Genomic DNA, 16,352 nt, shown 5'->3' with positions numbered 1-16,352 from the left:
GTTTATGTCTCTGATTTGTCTGTCCTGATTTATTTCTCATCCAGTTTTATTTTTGTGACTGATTTGTTTATTCGTCCAGATTTTTTTATCCGGCGAGCACAGCAGTTGTGTGCCACAGTGCTCACAAGCCGTCAACTTCTCCCCTTGTTTGCTCAGCTAATCACAATAAAAATCAAACGAGAACACTCTTACTTCAATCGTGATCAAATAAAAAATATTATATTTTCATTGAGTTCTTTTGAACATAAATTTTAAATACATAATAACATATTCCCAGTAAAAAGAAGCACACATATTCATTTTTTTCTTCTGCACTAAATAAAAGTATACTCCATTATATACTTGTCTCATGGATGATATATTTTAGAATTTACTGCATATACAGCTGCTGTGCTCGCCGGATAAAAAATCTGGACGAATAAACAAATCAGTCACAAAAATAAAATTGGATGAAAAATAAATCAGGAAGGACAAATCAGCGACATAAACGAAAATATGGACAACAAAAAAAATAAGTGACAAAGACAAAAAGTATTAAAAAACGCCCACCGTAGGGCTTGAACCCACAACCACAAGGTTAATAGCCTTGTATTTTACCAACTGAGCTAGACAAGTTTTCTATACAGAACGGAGCTCGGCGCCATGATCTATGGCGCCGAGCTCGGTACCACGTCGGCGCCACGACGTCCGTTTGTGCCAACGCAGCACGTACCTCGGCGCCATAGCCTATGGCGCCGAGCTGTGTTACCTCGGCACCACAGGCTACGGCGCCGAGTAAAGGGTCCAAAAATGACATTAAAATTTTCTAGGGTCCAAACGTGAATTTTTTTCCGATGAATGACCAAAATGCAAAAAATTCGGACCAGATGGCCGGCCGCGGAGGCATGCCCGCCGACGAGATGCGCTTATGCGCTTTGGTGCTCCTCTCCCCGAATCATAGGGTGCTACGCAATGCGCGGGTGATGGTGAATCATTGGAGTAGACTCTTACCAGAGATGGTGCAGTAGGTGATCCGACCCGCAGCGTGGTGCAGCTGCACAGCTCCGGCCAGCGATTCCCTTGGGCCCATAGCTCCTCTCGTCGAATTAAAGACTGTTGAAGCCTCCACACGAGCTCCCAAATCTCTCTGCCTTCTTCTTGGAACCCGAACGACATCGAGAACACGGGGCATCGGCGACGACATCTCTCCCCTTGCCTCGCTCGGCCACACGGCGACGGCTAGAACTTTTGGTGACCGGATGCATTCGTGAGCGAGGCAAATTGATGCGATGGATGAGGAGGGGTGCGGGTGTTTACCTATATACACAGGCGGGAGAAGTTGGATCAAAATCCGCCTGGCAGCTTCGACGAGTGGTTGGAGTTCGTTATCACGCGGGGACGAAGCCCCCGAACGACGGGTCCCACCTGGCCGACGACCCGACGCACTGAGCGAGCGCGAGATTTCCTTATTATTAAAGTCGAACGAAAAGCCGCGTGTACATAGTGCCACGTCAATCTTTTTTGTTTCAGCAGTCGGATCCCGTCTCAAGGGCCACGACACCTCTAAGCCTTCTACCGCGCTATAGCGAAGCCTTCCAGGAGCTTCCTGTCATCTCCCTCAAATGCCACTGAGGCGCCGTCCTGGGCCAAGGAGGCCCCGACCCTCCCTCTTCAACGCTGCCCTCAAGAAGCTCCGGCTAGACGCCTCACCCCTCGATCCTTCTCCCCACATTTCGATGCTGACGTGCGTGGAAAGGTCTGCGTTGCGGCGAACTGCGGGCTATGGGACTTGCCTCCCCTCCAACATCGTCGCGGGTCGGCGCGACATGGGGGCGGTGGTGGTCATGGAGCTCCAGCCCCTCTGCCGGGCAACGCTCCACAGGCATGCTGCTGCGAAGCCAGCCGCGTCGGCCGACGCCTACTACCACATCAACTGCGCTTCGTCCGATTCCATCACAGACGACGGTGACGCTGCCTCCACGGTCCGGTCACGCACATGCTCGACCTCAAACTCCTTGCGTTGCTCGACGTGGACGACGCCATGCCCCTGCCCCGCGCTCAGCTGTCGCTCTACCACCGTAGCACGCTATCTTCGACCGGTAACCTCTGCCTCCTCCTCTATCGCCATATCCCACCGGCCTCCTCTTTCCCCATCATCTCGTCTCCTCTGGTCGTTCTGTGCTCTGCGGCCATCCGATAACTTCCTCTGGCCCTCTCCTCTAATGCCATCAGCTCGTGTGTGGCAATCATTTCAATTATTAACTGTGGAAGTTAAACAGGTCCTTCATCTTGCCCACAACAAGACGGATACTGAAAGCAGGTTCAGAGCTGTGATTGACAAATTGCTTCTGTAGTTGAAATTGAAGAGATGGTTGGCAAATGGGGTTATTAGAACATGGTGATGGCGGTTGGTAAGATGCTTGGTAGCAGAGATTGCTGTGTCAAGTAATGCCAACCAGACAAGCACTAAGAGCAAAAGGAAGGGTTCAAGGGTCCTACCTGTTTGATGCTTAATAATTACAAGGTCATTATATAAAGAGAGATAGAGAGCTAAAGTCTAGGAGCAAAAGATAATGACTGAATGAGCTTGAAGAATATTCAGACATAGCTTTACGCAGCCTGAACATTGCCTGCAACCAACCAAAATTTACAGAAGCTCCCTTGAACCAAGAAAAATTGAGGAAGAAGATAAGTTAGAAAACACCCTCAGTTAATTGGTGGTTGAAAGATTTTGTTTGCCTTATCACCTGGTTTTTTATTTGCAGGAGATGTGGTTGGAGAAGTGAGGACGAGGTCTTTTGAATGGTGTTGGAGGGGGAGGGGAGAAGAGCACAGAAGCAGGCGGGCAGTGCTTTTTAGCTAAAGGTCAGCGCTCGCTGCTCACTTCATTGACAAAGGATAAAGATGTCTGCAGTAGGGGTAGACGGGTCAGCATCCGTGGTGGCACTGGTTTAAACATTAGCCTTCTAATAACCATTATAGATTCATTATTTGCTCTATTTTTTGTTTTGCTCATCTGCATACATATCAATTTAAACTTGATATAGAAAATGAGGCTCGAAAGGAAATTGGTTTCTAACTAACAAAGACGAGTTGAAGACATTGATTCAGATATGACAACATAACAAACCTAATAAGTCAAACTTTGTTAAAGTTGTGCCCCAATATAAATAATCAGATTTTTTATTATTGTCCTCCTTTTGATTTTGCTATGATATAATTAAGTTTTTAAAAAATAACATTATTCCTTCTAGATTACATATGCACCCGTGGCCGCAGGGCAAGGCAGCAGTGCAGCACATAAGGGTAAGATATCGGAGGATGAACTCATGCGCTGCAACGGTGATAACGAGCGGCGTACGGGCACGTGCAGGCTAGGCGGAAAGAGGCCATGGACAACCACAACCTCGCCGAGTTGGTGAGTTCGTCGCTGCTGCTCGAGCGATTTTTGGGGATTAAAAATAGTCTGCCAGGGGGTGTTTATCCCAATGATTGAGTGATCAGGATGCGACGACATCGCCGGTAGATCCCTTTTCAGAGTCGTCTTCGCTGCTAATCACTTAACTGTTCACCTCCATTCTTCTTCTGTTGCATGACAAAAAATGTTGATTATCTTTTCTATATATTTTTTAAAAATATTATTTTGTCGGGGGAGATGCGAGAAGACCAAATAGAGCTGCTCATGGAGTTGGTCCTCGGCTACAGTAAGGTACTAAGGTGTGTCTAAATTTTCTCACCATCTATTCCCCTTCATCTTTATTCCTGTCTACATTTCGAATGTCTCACCTTCAATTACCGTACTAAACATTGCCTTTGAAAGGAAAGCCTAAACTACACAAATATATGTTGTCTAGCTTGTGTTAATTCATGTTCTCCGTTCTCCTACGCGCCCAAGGACACTGCTCTTCCTGCTTTGGGTGGTATTTTATTGCTATTCACATAAGCCACCTCTGAATGTTCTTCCCTAAACTGGACGGTCGGGTTTAAATGAAACTTATGAAAACTTAAAGTTAGCTCCAACAAATTATATTTCCTAATCAATTGGCATGCATTTCTTCTTTGTGTTCACGAAAAGGAACTGCATATGGTAGCTGGTAGCGTCATTTTTTGATATTTTACTGCTGCTCCATATCACCAAAATCATATATGATTAATTTGGATATGTAAATGCTTAAATAGAAAATAAACTAAAGGATAATATTTGTTGCACACAGTCATCATTTCATAATTACTATAGTACTCAGCTGCCATGCACATACTGAAATGTGAAATTGCGTAGTCTGCAACATACTGATTTAGTCATTGTTGGTTCAATCCGCTATCACACTATCCATGTTCAGTGAAGCATTGCAGTCCACTCATTGTGCTCCTATTTTTTTATAGTTTCATCAAAGAAACTTCTGTAGTAAAACAAGCTAGGAAATAATAGTGTACCCCAGTTACAAGTGGCTTCGATCAACTAAATTACATGTACTCCCTATGTTGGTAATTATCAAGACATTTATCTTAACAAGAATGGCATTTCCATCTATGTATCATACGACTGCACATTCCATTTGCTCATTATATTTCAAATTTTTAATAAGTTCCATAGAAGATTTATCTCAAGCACTACTACATATTTGTTTCACAGAACATAATTATATTGCATCTGAGCATCTGTTCCTTGGACTGCTTCGTGAGGGTAAAGGTGTGGCAGTTTCTATGCTTGACAGCCTCCAATTTGACCCCAACTAATATCCGTACAAAAGCTAAACTTATATCTGATGTGTCTATTTCTAACAGTAGGAATTCTCTGTTCAGAAATAAATTCTCTTTATTAGATGTTACTTCAATGTCATCACCTCTATAGGTTATTTGAATGATTCGTGAGACCGCAGAAGTTGTTGGTGCTATAGTTATAGAGGGCATCAATGGTAGTAACAAGGCAACAACCTAACCATCCAAAGCTTTTTTATTTTTCTTTTCGTCGTCAGCATCCACAATGATGAGTAACCACTACTAGAGATGAACCACACGAGTTTCATTTTTTACTCTTATCTCAGTTGTTTTCTGTTGCAGAAGGACTAACCTCTTAGGTTCAAGTAGCTGGAATGGTTCGAGGATATCGGCCTGCTCCACACCCAGTCGCTCGCTCTTGATCTGAACACGTCGTGGAGGGGGAGGGGCTTCAAATTACGTCTGCCACCATGAAAACAATTAATCCGTGCATTGGTGTGTGAACCAGTTCAACAGCGAGAGCAAGCCGATGCCCCTTCCACTTGGTAGAGAAGAAGTCACAAGGTTTGCACATCGAATTTGTTCTCATGTTCTTCAGGAGTATGAGTATCCTCTAGGTGGACTCTGTTGCAGTTTTTAGTCCCGTGAATTTGTTTATTGCGATGATCTATAGCCTATGTGATGTTCAGATGATCTGACTCCTGGAAGACGTCCTAATTGAGATTAAGGCTCGACGTAATTTAGATATAAGCTTAGTTCTAGTTCTAGGCAACATAGTAATTCCCATTTTTTTCTTATAATGATATGAATCTTGATGCTTTGACAATTTGATATTAGAACAATCATTTTATTCTAATATTTTTCATGACATGGTGTGTACTATGCAGGCAAGAGGAAGTCTTTAATCTTTTTTTAAAGTAGGCTACATCAGTGAGACATTGCAGCTCATATGGGTCTTGAAAGGCATCCTGATTCCGATGAAAGCTCGAGGTGATTTGGATACTAGCTTAGTTCCAGTTCTGTGCGACATAGTAAATTCTATTTTTTTCTTGTAGTGATGTGAATCTTGATGGCTTGACATTGGTTTTAGGACAATAATTTTATTCTAACCTTTTTCATGACTTGGTGTGTACTGTGCAGGCAAGAGGAGGTCTCTAATCACTTCTAAAGTAGGCTACATCAGTGAGACATTGCAACCCATAATAGAAGAGGTACATGATCTCGATGTTATACTCCTTATCTAGATTTGATTTGAAGGGGCATTAGTAGTTTAGTACATTTCTTACAAAATGTAAATTCTGCATAATTTTGATTGTTTGTACAATACAACTTATTTACGGTTATTCTTCTGTTTGTTTTTTGTTCAAATTGTAGGTATTTGAGGTTCAGCTGCTAATGGTCCTGTGATTTTGCATTTCTGCCATCATCATTATCATCATCCTTGGCCAATACAAATATCGTTCCAAGGGAATCACATAGTTCACTATAATTATAAGGGCAGTAAATTAAATTAGTGAAATAATGAAGCACCAATCATCTTACTTTTTCTCGATACATTGTTAACTTCACTCGAAATCTGACTTATTTACTTATTATTTTTATATGTTCATTCACTATTTGCGATTTTCGCAAACCTATCACCAAAAACTAAGAGTTCTACTAAACACAAATAAGGGGATATTCTAATTTAATGTGCATTTTTAACTGATGGTGATTGTTAATAATTTTTTCTAAGAACAAAAACCTTAAGTGACTACATGATGTTTTTTTAGTGCTAACTAATAAGTTGTGCAGTTGCTCCAGAATTCTACAAGCTTAGGTACAATAAAACAAGTTGTTATCATATTATTATATTGCTAAAGATTCCTAACGGATTTGATACTTTTGAGTATCTTGATTTGTTGTTTTTTTCAGGTGATCCATGATTAATTGATGGAGAATTTCTTGACAAGATTGACATTGTTGTACTTATCATTGCATCTCTTAAAACGAAGTTGTATATTCTTCTATGGAAATAGTCTACTTTTTAATGTCACTTCAGTAACTTTACAAAAAGTTTTCATGCTCATGATGCTTTTAATTTTTTCAGTTGTTTATTAATGAAAACTGCCGAAAGAACAGCAAACACATTGTGTTTTATACTATAGACTGCAAGGATTCATGTGGTGAAGTATTTATTGATTTATATTAGCATAGCTATGTTCAGGTATGCTGCATACTTGAACGTGATCAACGCTGATTTCTAATGTTTAGAGCTAGAAAAAGGTATAAATTTATGACCTAATAGAGTGTTTGGTTTGAGGAATGATGTAGTCCATCTTCTCTCTCCTCACTTTTTTGTTTGGTTTGTGGAATGGAGTGAGTTAATCCATCACCACCTCATTCCTCATAGTTAGTTGTTTAGTACTAATATGTGGAATGGAGTCATTCCACCAAATTTGAGGAATGGACCCATGATGCACCACTTCATTTTGGATAGAGTGATTCATCAAACCAAACACCTCATAAGTATCCCTGTGCAACCACTTGCAATTAATGTATGTTCTGCCTATAATATCTGTTCGTTTTCTTCAAAACTATAAATGGGCATACAAGCAGTTAAAATGTTAAACTCATCAATGTTTCCCTCATATATATTTACACAAAAAATGTGTCATAAAATGTGAGAAAAACCATATGTTCAAAACTATAAATAGTTTACTGAATTATAACTTATATTATGAAATGTGTATGTATATGTACAACTTGCTTGAAACAATATAATATTGTTACAGCTTATAATACGCTCTTTTATCTTACAACAAACACTGAAACTTGGTTTCCTTTGCTTTGCTCTTACGTGCTTATTTACTATCAAACATATATACAATAATCATACATTATACTATGCTACTAAGCAGATGGTCACGCGCGCATAGGCGCGCACCATACACTAGTAAGTACTAGAACTGGTGGCTAACGCGCACATGACAACGAGGCACTGGAGTGCGGGCTCCACATATCGGCTGCGTGGGTGATAAAAAGAAAAGGAGTAAAGATGAGATGGGCCGGCGCGGGTGCTCAGCTCGGGCTGGCGGTGCGTGATACTAGGCCGGGGTGGAGGGATTCGTTTCAGGCATTTATTTTCCCTTTTCTTTTTCATTTTTCATTTTCTATGTTAATCTCAAATTGATATTTCAAATTCAAACCAAGGTTAACTTCGAATATGCACAAGAAAAAACTCCAACATGTATGCAAAAATATAGTTTGATTTATTTACTTATTTCTTATAAATGCTTTTATAATGCATAATTCATAAAATAATAATAATTAAGTCTTCATTTTTTTTCCTAATATCAATGTCTAGTACTCAAATCTAACCTTGGAGTAATCCAAAATATACCATTATTATTTAATTTTATTATTATTAAGGTAATAAAATCCCTATTAAAGACATCTTAATTGCAATCTTTTTTGGTGAATTTTCCTAAACCCCAATATAGGATTTTTGAGGCGTTACAGGGAGGAGGGAAGGGGTCGATTGGTGGGGACAAGGAATCCCTCACTGATTCTTTCCCGCCCTCTGTTGTGGAGGCATTGCACGCTTTCACTACCAAAGTCCGGCTAGTTGGGTTGTTCGACATAAGTCCCACCAAGAATGACATCTTCAACGTTGTTGGCCACTTGTTCTCAAATGCTATAGATCAAGAACAAAGCAACACAATTGTTAATAGTTAAAGACCTTTGTATCATTATTTTCTCTCGGATATAATGATCTTCAGACAAATGTCATGAAGAACATACCTTCATCACTTTAGCATAGGAATATGAATAATTAAGCAATAGAACATAAAGATATAAAAGGTCATGATTATATATCAATAAACTATTTGCATTTATATTCTGTGAATATGAGTAAATATCAATAATATTCATATTACATTAATACCTTCGGCTTGGCAGAAGGTAAGGATGTGAGAATGACGCGAGAGTGATTACAATCTAGCGTGAACAGTACGGGGGTACTGTTCAACTATTTATAGGCATGGGACGTATCCCGGGTAAAATTACATTCATGCCCTCAAACATTTGTTTACAAGTAATTAAAACTAATAAGGTCTATCTAGTCCCGTCACACCCGGTTTTAGAAGGCAAACCGAATGCGAACCATGTACGTGCCAGGATCAGCAATTCACATACACAACAATTACATAACTGGACATCATCACACAATGCTCAAATAATAACATAAAATAGGGTATAATAGTCGATTACATCACGATGTCCAAGACATCCACATAGTCTTTGAAAGTCACCTAGAGGGGGGGTGAATAGGCAAATCTGAAATTTATAAACTCAAGCACACACTACAAGTCGGGGTTAGCGTTAGAAATATAAACGAGTCCGAAAGAGAGGGAAAACAAATCAACAAAGAAATAAAGTGGATGAACACAGTGATTTGTTTTACCGAGGTTCGGTTCTTGCAAACCTACTCCCTGTTGAGGTGGTCACAAAGACCGGGTCTCTTTCAACCCTTTCCCTCTCTCAAACGGTCACTTAGACCGAGTGAGCCTTTCTCTTCAATCAAATGGGACACTAAGTCCACTACAAGGACCACCACAACTTGGTGTCTCTTGTTTTGATTACAAGTGAATTGAGCACAAGAAATAGAGGAAGAAGAAAAGCAATCCAAGCGCAAGAGCTCAATTGAACACAAATGTCTCTCTCTCTAGTCACTAATTTGGTTGGAGTGATTCCGGACTTGGGAGAGGATTTGATCTCTTTGTTTGTGTCTTGTATTGAATGCTATAGCTCTTGTATAAGGTGTGAAGGCTGAAAACTTGGATGCAATGAATGGTGGGTAGTTGGGGGTATTTATAGCCCCAACCACCAAAGGAGCCGTTGGTGGAGGCTGCTATTGCATGGCGCACCGGACACTGTCCGGTGCGCCAGCCATGTCACCCGGCCGTTGGGTTCTGACCGTTGGAGCTTCTGACAGCTGGGCCACCGGACAGTCCGGTGGTGCACCGGACAGTCACTGTTCACTGTCCAGTGCGCCTTTTGGCTCTGCTCTGACTTCTGCGTGCAATGTTGCGCATTAACTGCTTGTTGCAGACGACCGTTGGCGCTGTGTAGCCGTTACTCCGCTGGCGCACCGGACAGTCTGGTGCTACACCGGACAGTCCGGTGAATTATAGCGGAGCGGCTCCCAGAATTCCCGAAGGTGGCAAGTTCAGACTAGAATTCCCTAGTGCACCGGACACTGTCCGGTGCGCCAGACCAGGGCACACTTCGGTTGTCTTTTGCTCTCTTTGTTTGAACCCTTTCTTGGTCTTTTTATTGGTTTGTTGTGAACCTTTGGCACCTGTAGAACTCATAATCTAGAGCAAACTAGTTAGTCCAATTATTTGTGTTGGGCAATTCAACCACCAAAATCAATTAGGAGAAGGTGTAAGCCTATTTCCCTTTCAATCTCCCCCTTTTTGGTGATTGATGCCAACACAAACCAAAGCAAATATATAAGTGCAGAATTGAACTAGTTTGCATAATGTAAGTGCAAAGGTTGCTTGGAATGAAACCAATAATTATTTTTACTAGATATGCATGGAATTATTTTCTTTTTATTTTAAATTTTGGACCACGCTTGCACCACTTGTTTTGTTTTGCAATGTTTTGGAAATTCTTTTTCAAAAATCTTTTTGCAAATAGTCAAAGGTATATGAAAAAGATTTTGAGAAGTATTTTCAAGATTTGAAATTTTCTCCCCCTGTTTCAAATGCTTTTCCTTTGACTAAACAAAACTCCCCCTTAATGAAATCCTCCTCTTAGTGTTCAAGAGGGTTTTAGATATTAATTTTGAAGAGGGTATACTAATTTGAAATTATATCCAATAGAAAAATCTTTTCTTAACACAAATTTGAAAGACTACATTTTTGAAATTGGTGGTGGTGCGGTCCTTTTGCTTTGGGCTAATACTTTCTCCCCCTTTGGCATGAATCGCCAAAAATGGATACTTGTGAGTGAAATATAAGCCCTTTTTCTACTTTCTCCCCCTATGGTAAATAATATATGAGTGAAGATTATACCAAATCGGAGAGCGGTGTGGAGCGACGGCGAAGGATGAGTAATTTGATGGAGTGGAGTGGAAGCCTTGTCTTCGCCGAAGACTCCAATTCCCTTTCAATCTATAACTTAGCATGAAATGCACTTGAAACCATATTAGTCATAGCACATGAAAGAGACATGATCAAAGGTATATAAATGAGCTATGTGGCAAAATATCAATCAAAATTCCTAGAATCAAGAATATTTAGCTCATGCCTAAGTTTGGTAAAAGTTTGCTCATCTAATGGCTTGGTAAAGATATCGGCTAATTGTTCTTTGGTGTTAATATAAGAAATCTAGATATCCCCCTTTTGTTGGTGATCCCTCAAAAAGTGATACCGAATGGCTATGTGCTTAGTGCGGCTATGCTCAACGGGATTATCCGCCATGCAGATTGCACTCTCATTATCACATAGGAGAGGAACTTTGGTTAATTTGTAACCATAGTCCCTAAGGGTTTGCCTCATCCAAAGAAATTGCGCGCAACAATGGCCTGCGGCAATATACTTGGCCTCGGCGGTAAAAAGAGCTACAGAATTTTGCTTCTTTGAAGCCCAAGACACTAGAGATCTTCCCAAGAACTGGCAAGTCCCTGATGTGCTCTTTCTATTAATTTTACACCCTGCCCAATCAGCATCGGAATAGCCAATTAAATCAAATGTGGATCCCCTGGGATACCAAAGGCCAAACTTAGGAGTATAAACTAAATATCTCAAGATTCGTTTTACGGCCCTAAGGTGAACTTCCTTAGGATCGGCTTGGAATCTTGCACACATACATACGGAAAGCATAATATCCGGTCGAGATGCACATAAGTAGAGTAAAGAACCTATCAGCGACTGGTATACCTTTTGATCTATGGATTTACCTCCCGTGTCGAGGTCGAGATGCCCATTAGTTCCCATGGGTGTCTTGATGGGCTTGGCATCTTTCGTCCCAAACTTTGTGAGTATGTCTTGAATGTACTTCGTTTGGCTAATGAAGGTGCCCTCTTGGAGTTGCTTCACTTGAAATCCTAAGAAATACTTCAACTCCCCCATCATAGAAATCTCAAATTTTTGAGTCATGATCCTACTAAACTCTTCACATGTAGATTCATTAGTAGACCCAAATATGATATCATCAACATAAATTTGGCATACAAACAAATCATTTGTAAGTGTTTTTGTAAAGAGAGTAGGATCGGCCTTTCCGACTTTGAAACCATTAGCGATAAGAAAATCTCTTAGGCATTCATACCATGCTCTTAGGGCTTGCTTGAGCCCATAAAGCGCCTTAGAGAGTTTATAAACATGGTTAGGGTACTCACTATCTTCAAAGCCGGGAGGTTGCTCAACATAGACCTCCTCCTTGATTGGTCCATTGAGGAAGACACTTTTCACGTCCATTTGATAGAGCTTAAAGCCATGGTAAGTAGCATAGGCAAGTAATATACGAATTGACTCTAGCCTAGCTACGGGTGCATAAGTTTCACCGAAATCCAAACCTTCGGCTTGTGAATAACCCTTGGCCACAAGTCGTGCTTTGTTCCTTATCACCACACCATGCTCATCTTGCTTGTTGCGGAAGATCCACTTGGTTCCTACAACATTTTGGTTAGGATGTGGAACTAAATGCCATACCTCATTCCTTGTGAAGTTGTTGAGCTCCTCTTGCATCGCCAACACCCAATCCGGATCTTGAAGTGCTTCCTCTACCCTGTGTGGCTCAATAGAAGAAACAAAAGAGTAATGTTCACAAAAATGAGCAACATGAGATCGAGTGGTTACCCCCTTATGAATATCGCCGAGGATGGTGTTCACGGGGTGATCTCGTTGGATTGCTTGGTGGACCCTTGGGTGTGGCGGTCTTGGACCGTCGTCATCTTCCTTGTCTTGAACATTAGCATCTCCCCCTTGATCATTGACCTCCTCTTGAGGTGGCTCCTCTTGATCTTCATCATCATCATCTTGAGCTTGATCCTCATCTTGAGTTGGTGGAGATGCTTGCATTGAGGAAGATGGTTGATCTTGTGCTTGTGGAGGCTCTTTGGATTCCTTAGGACACACATCCCCAATGGAATGGAGCCTCTTCATCATCTAGCTCATCAAGATCAACTTGCTCTACTTGAGAGCCGTTAGTCTCATCAAACACAATGTCACAAGAAACTTCAACTAGTCTAGTGGACTTGTTAAAGACTCTATGTGCCCTTGTGTTTGAATCATAACCAAGTAAAAAGTCTTCTACAACCTTAGGAGCAAATTTAGATTTTCTACCTCTTTTAACAAGAATAAAGCATTTGCTACCAAAGACTCTAAAATATGAAACATTGGGCTTTTTACCGGTTAGGAGTTCATACGATGTCTTCTTGAGGATTCGGTGTAGATATAACCGGTTGATGGCGTAGCAAGCGGTGTTAACCGCCTCGGCCCAAAACCAATCCGAAGTCTTGTACTCATCAAGCATGGTTCTTGCCATGTCCAATAGAGTTCTATTCTTCCTCTCCACTACACCATTTTGTTGTGGTGTGTAGGGAGAAGAGAACTCATGCTTGATGCCCTCCTCCTCAAGAAAGCTTTCAATTTGTGAGTTCTTGAACTCCGTCCCGTTGTCGCTTCTAATCTTTTTGATCCTTAAGCCGAACTCATTTTGAGCCCATCTCAAGAATCCCTTCAATATCTCTTGGGTTTGTGATTTTTCCTGCAAAAAGAACACCCAAGTGAAGCGATAATAATCATCCACAATTACAAGACAATACTTACTCCCGCCGATGCTTATGTAAGCTATCGGGCCAAATAGGTCCATGTGGAGTAGCTCAAGCGGCCTGTCGGTCGTCATGATGTTTTTGTGTGGATGATGAACACCAACTTGCTTTCCTGCTTGACATGCACTACAAACCCTGTCTTTCTCAAAATGAACATTTGTTAGTCCCAAAATGTGGTCTCCCTTTAGAAGCTTATGAAGATTCTTCATCCCAACATGGGCTAGTCGGCGGTGCCAGAGCCAACCCATGTTAGTCTTAGCAATTAAGCAAGTGTCGAGTTCAGCTCTATCAAAATCTACTAAGTATAGCTGACCCTCTAACACTCCCTTAAATGCTACTGAATCATCACTTCTTCTAAAGATAGTAACACCTATATCCGTAAAAAGATAGTTGTAGCCCATTTTGCATAATTGAGAAACAGAAAGCAAATTGTAATCTAAAGACTCTACAAGAAAGACATTGGAAAAAGAGTGGTTAGGAGATATAGCAATTTTACCCAATCCTTTGACCAAACCTTGATTTCCATCCCCGAATGTGATAGCTCGTTGGGGATCTTGGTTTTTCTCATAGGAGGAGAACATATTCTTCTCCCCTGTCATGTGGTTTGTGCACCCGCTATCGGTTATCCAACTTGAGCCCCCGGATGCATAAACCTTCTTTTGCCGTCCTTTGCCATGAGGCACTTGTGGCCGACGTTGGGGAAGAGGAGTCCTTTGGTGACGGCGATGTTGGCGGCGTCCTCGTCGGAGGTGGAGTCGGTGGATCTCTCGTCGGAGTCCCACTCCCGACATACATGGGCATCGCCACCCTTCTTCTTGTAGTACCTCTACTTTTCTCTCCTCTTTCCCTTCTTGTCGTTATCCCTGTCACTATCACTAGACAAAGGGCATTTAGTGATAAAATGACCGGGCTTACCACATTTGTAGCAAACCTTCTTGGAGCGGGACTTGTAGTCTTTCCCCCTCTTTTGCTTGAGGATTTGGCGAAAGCTTTTGATGATGAGCGCCATCTCCTCATTGTCGAGCTTGGAGGCGTCGATGGGGACCCTACTAGGTGTAGAGTCTTCTTTCTTCTCCTCCGTTGCCTTGAAGGCGACGGGTTGCACCTCGGGTGTTGAGGTAGCGCCTTGCTCGATGATCTTCTTGGATCCTTTGATCATCAATTCAAAGCTCACAAATTTTCCTATAACTTCCTCGGGATACATTAGCTTATATCTAGGATCACCACGAATTAATTGTACTTGAGTAGGGTTAAGAAATACAAGTGATCTTAGAATAACCTTGACCATTTCATGGCCATCCCACTTGGAGCTCCCGAGGTTGCGCACTTGGTTCACCAAGGTTTTTAGCCGGTTGTACATGGCTTGCAGGTCTTCTCCTTGGTTGAGCATAAAGCGACAGAGCTCCCCCTCGATCGTTTCCCGTTTGGTGATTTTGGTCACCTCATCTCCTTCGTGTGCAGTCTTGAGTACGTCCCAAATCTCTTTGGCACTCTTCAACCCTTACACATTATTATACTCCTCTCAACTTAGAGAGGTGAGGAGTATAGTAGTTGCTTGACAGTTGAAGTGCTCGATTTGGGCCACCTCGTCCTCATCATAATCTTCATCTCCTACGGATGGTACCTGTACTCCAAACTAAACAACATCCCATATGCTTTTGTGGAGTGAGGTTAGGTGATATCTCATCATATCACTCCACCTAGAATAATCTTCACCGTCAAATGTCGGTGGTTTGCCTAATGGGATCGAATGTAATGGAGTATGTCTAGGAATGCGAGAGTAGTGTAGGGGGGTCTTACTATACTTCTTGCGCTCTTGGCGCTTAGAAGTGATGGACGCGGCGTCGGATCCCGATGTAGAGGGCAATGAAGAGTCGGTATCGTAGTAGACCACTTTCTTCATTTTCTTCTTCTCCTCGCCACTCTTGTGCGTCCTAATGTGTGAAGGGGATCCCTCCTTTTTGTTGCCGGACTCCCTTGATGGAGCCTTCCCGTGGCTTATGGCGGGCTTCTCGCCGGTCACCATCTCCTTCTTGGCGTGATCTCCCGACATCACTTCGAGCGGTTAGGCACTAATGAAGCACCGGGCTTTGATACCAATTGAAAGTCGCATAGAGGGGGGGTGAATAGGCAAATCTGAAATTTATAAACTCAAGCACACACTACAAGTCAGGGTTAGCGTTAGAAATATAAACGAGTCCGAAAGAGAGGGAAAACAAATCAACAAAGAAATAAAGCGGATGAACACGGTGATTTGTTTTACCGAGGTTTGGTTCTTGAAAACCTACTCCCCGTTGAGGTGGTCACAAAGACTGGGTCTCTTTCAACCCTTTCCCTCTCTCAAACGGTCACTTAGACCGAGTGAGCCTTTCTCTTCAATCAAATGGGACACTAAGTCCACTACAAGGACCACCACAACTTGGTGTCTCTTGTTTTGATTACAAGTGAATTGAGCACAGAAATAGAGGAAGAAGAAAAGCAATCCAAGCGCAAGAGCTCAATTGAACACAAATGTCTCTCTCTCTAGTCACTAATTTGGTTGGAGTGATTCCAGACTTAGGAGAGGATTTGATCTCTTTGTTTATGTCTTGTATTGAATGCTATAGCTCTTGTATAAGGTGTGAAGGCTGAAAACTTGGATGCAATGAATGGTGGGTGGTTGGGGGTATTTATAGCCCCAACCACCAAAGGAGCCGTTGGTGGAGGCTGCTGTCGCATGGCGCACTAGACAGTCCGGTGCGCCACCGGACACTGTCCAGTGCGCCAGCCACGTCACCTGGTCGTTGGGTTCTGACCGTTGGAGCTTCTGACAGCTGGGCCACCGGAC

General features: G+C 42.1%; 2 long non-coding RNA genes across 2 annotated transcripts; one reads left to right on the top strand and one right to left on the bottom strand.

Moving 5' to 3' along the window:
- Window positions 1–310: 310 nt before the first annotated feature.
- On the bottom strand, window positions 311–1,270 carry LOC103647112 (uncharacterized). Its single transcript, XR_562662.1, has 2 exons — window positions 991–1,270; window positions 311–410 (listed from the first exon to the last, which is right to left on the bottom strand). It is a non-coding gene; the product is annotated as an uncharacterized lncRNA (long non-coding RNA).
- Window positions 1,271–4,743: 3,473 nt separating this feature from the next.
- LOC103647111 (uncharacterized) lies at window positions 4,744–6,742 on the top strand. The gene is made up of 4 exons (XR_002267647.1): window positions 4,744–5,262; window positions 5,586–5,688; window positions 5,839–5,909; window positions 6,073–6,742. It is a non-coding gene; the product is annotated as an uncharacterized lncRNA (long non-coding RNA).
- Window positions 6,743–16,352: the final 9,610 nt, after the last annotated feature.

Source organism: Zea mays, chromosome 2 (genome assembly GCF_902167145.1).
Source record: "Zea mays cultivar B73 chromosome 2, Zm-B73-REFERENCE-NAM-5.0, whole genome shotgun sequence".
NCBI lineage: Eukaryota > Viridiplantae > Streptophyta > Magnoliopsida > Poales > Poaceae > Zea > Zea mays.
This window is presented reverse-complemented; position numbering and strand designations above follow the sequence as displayed.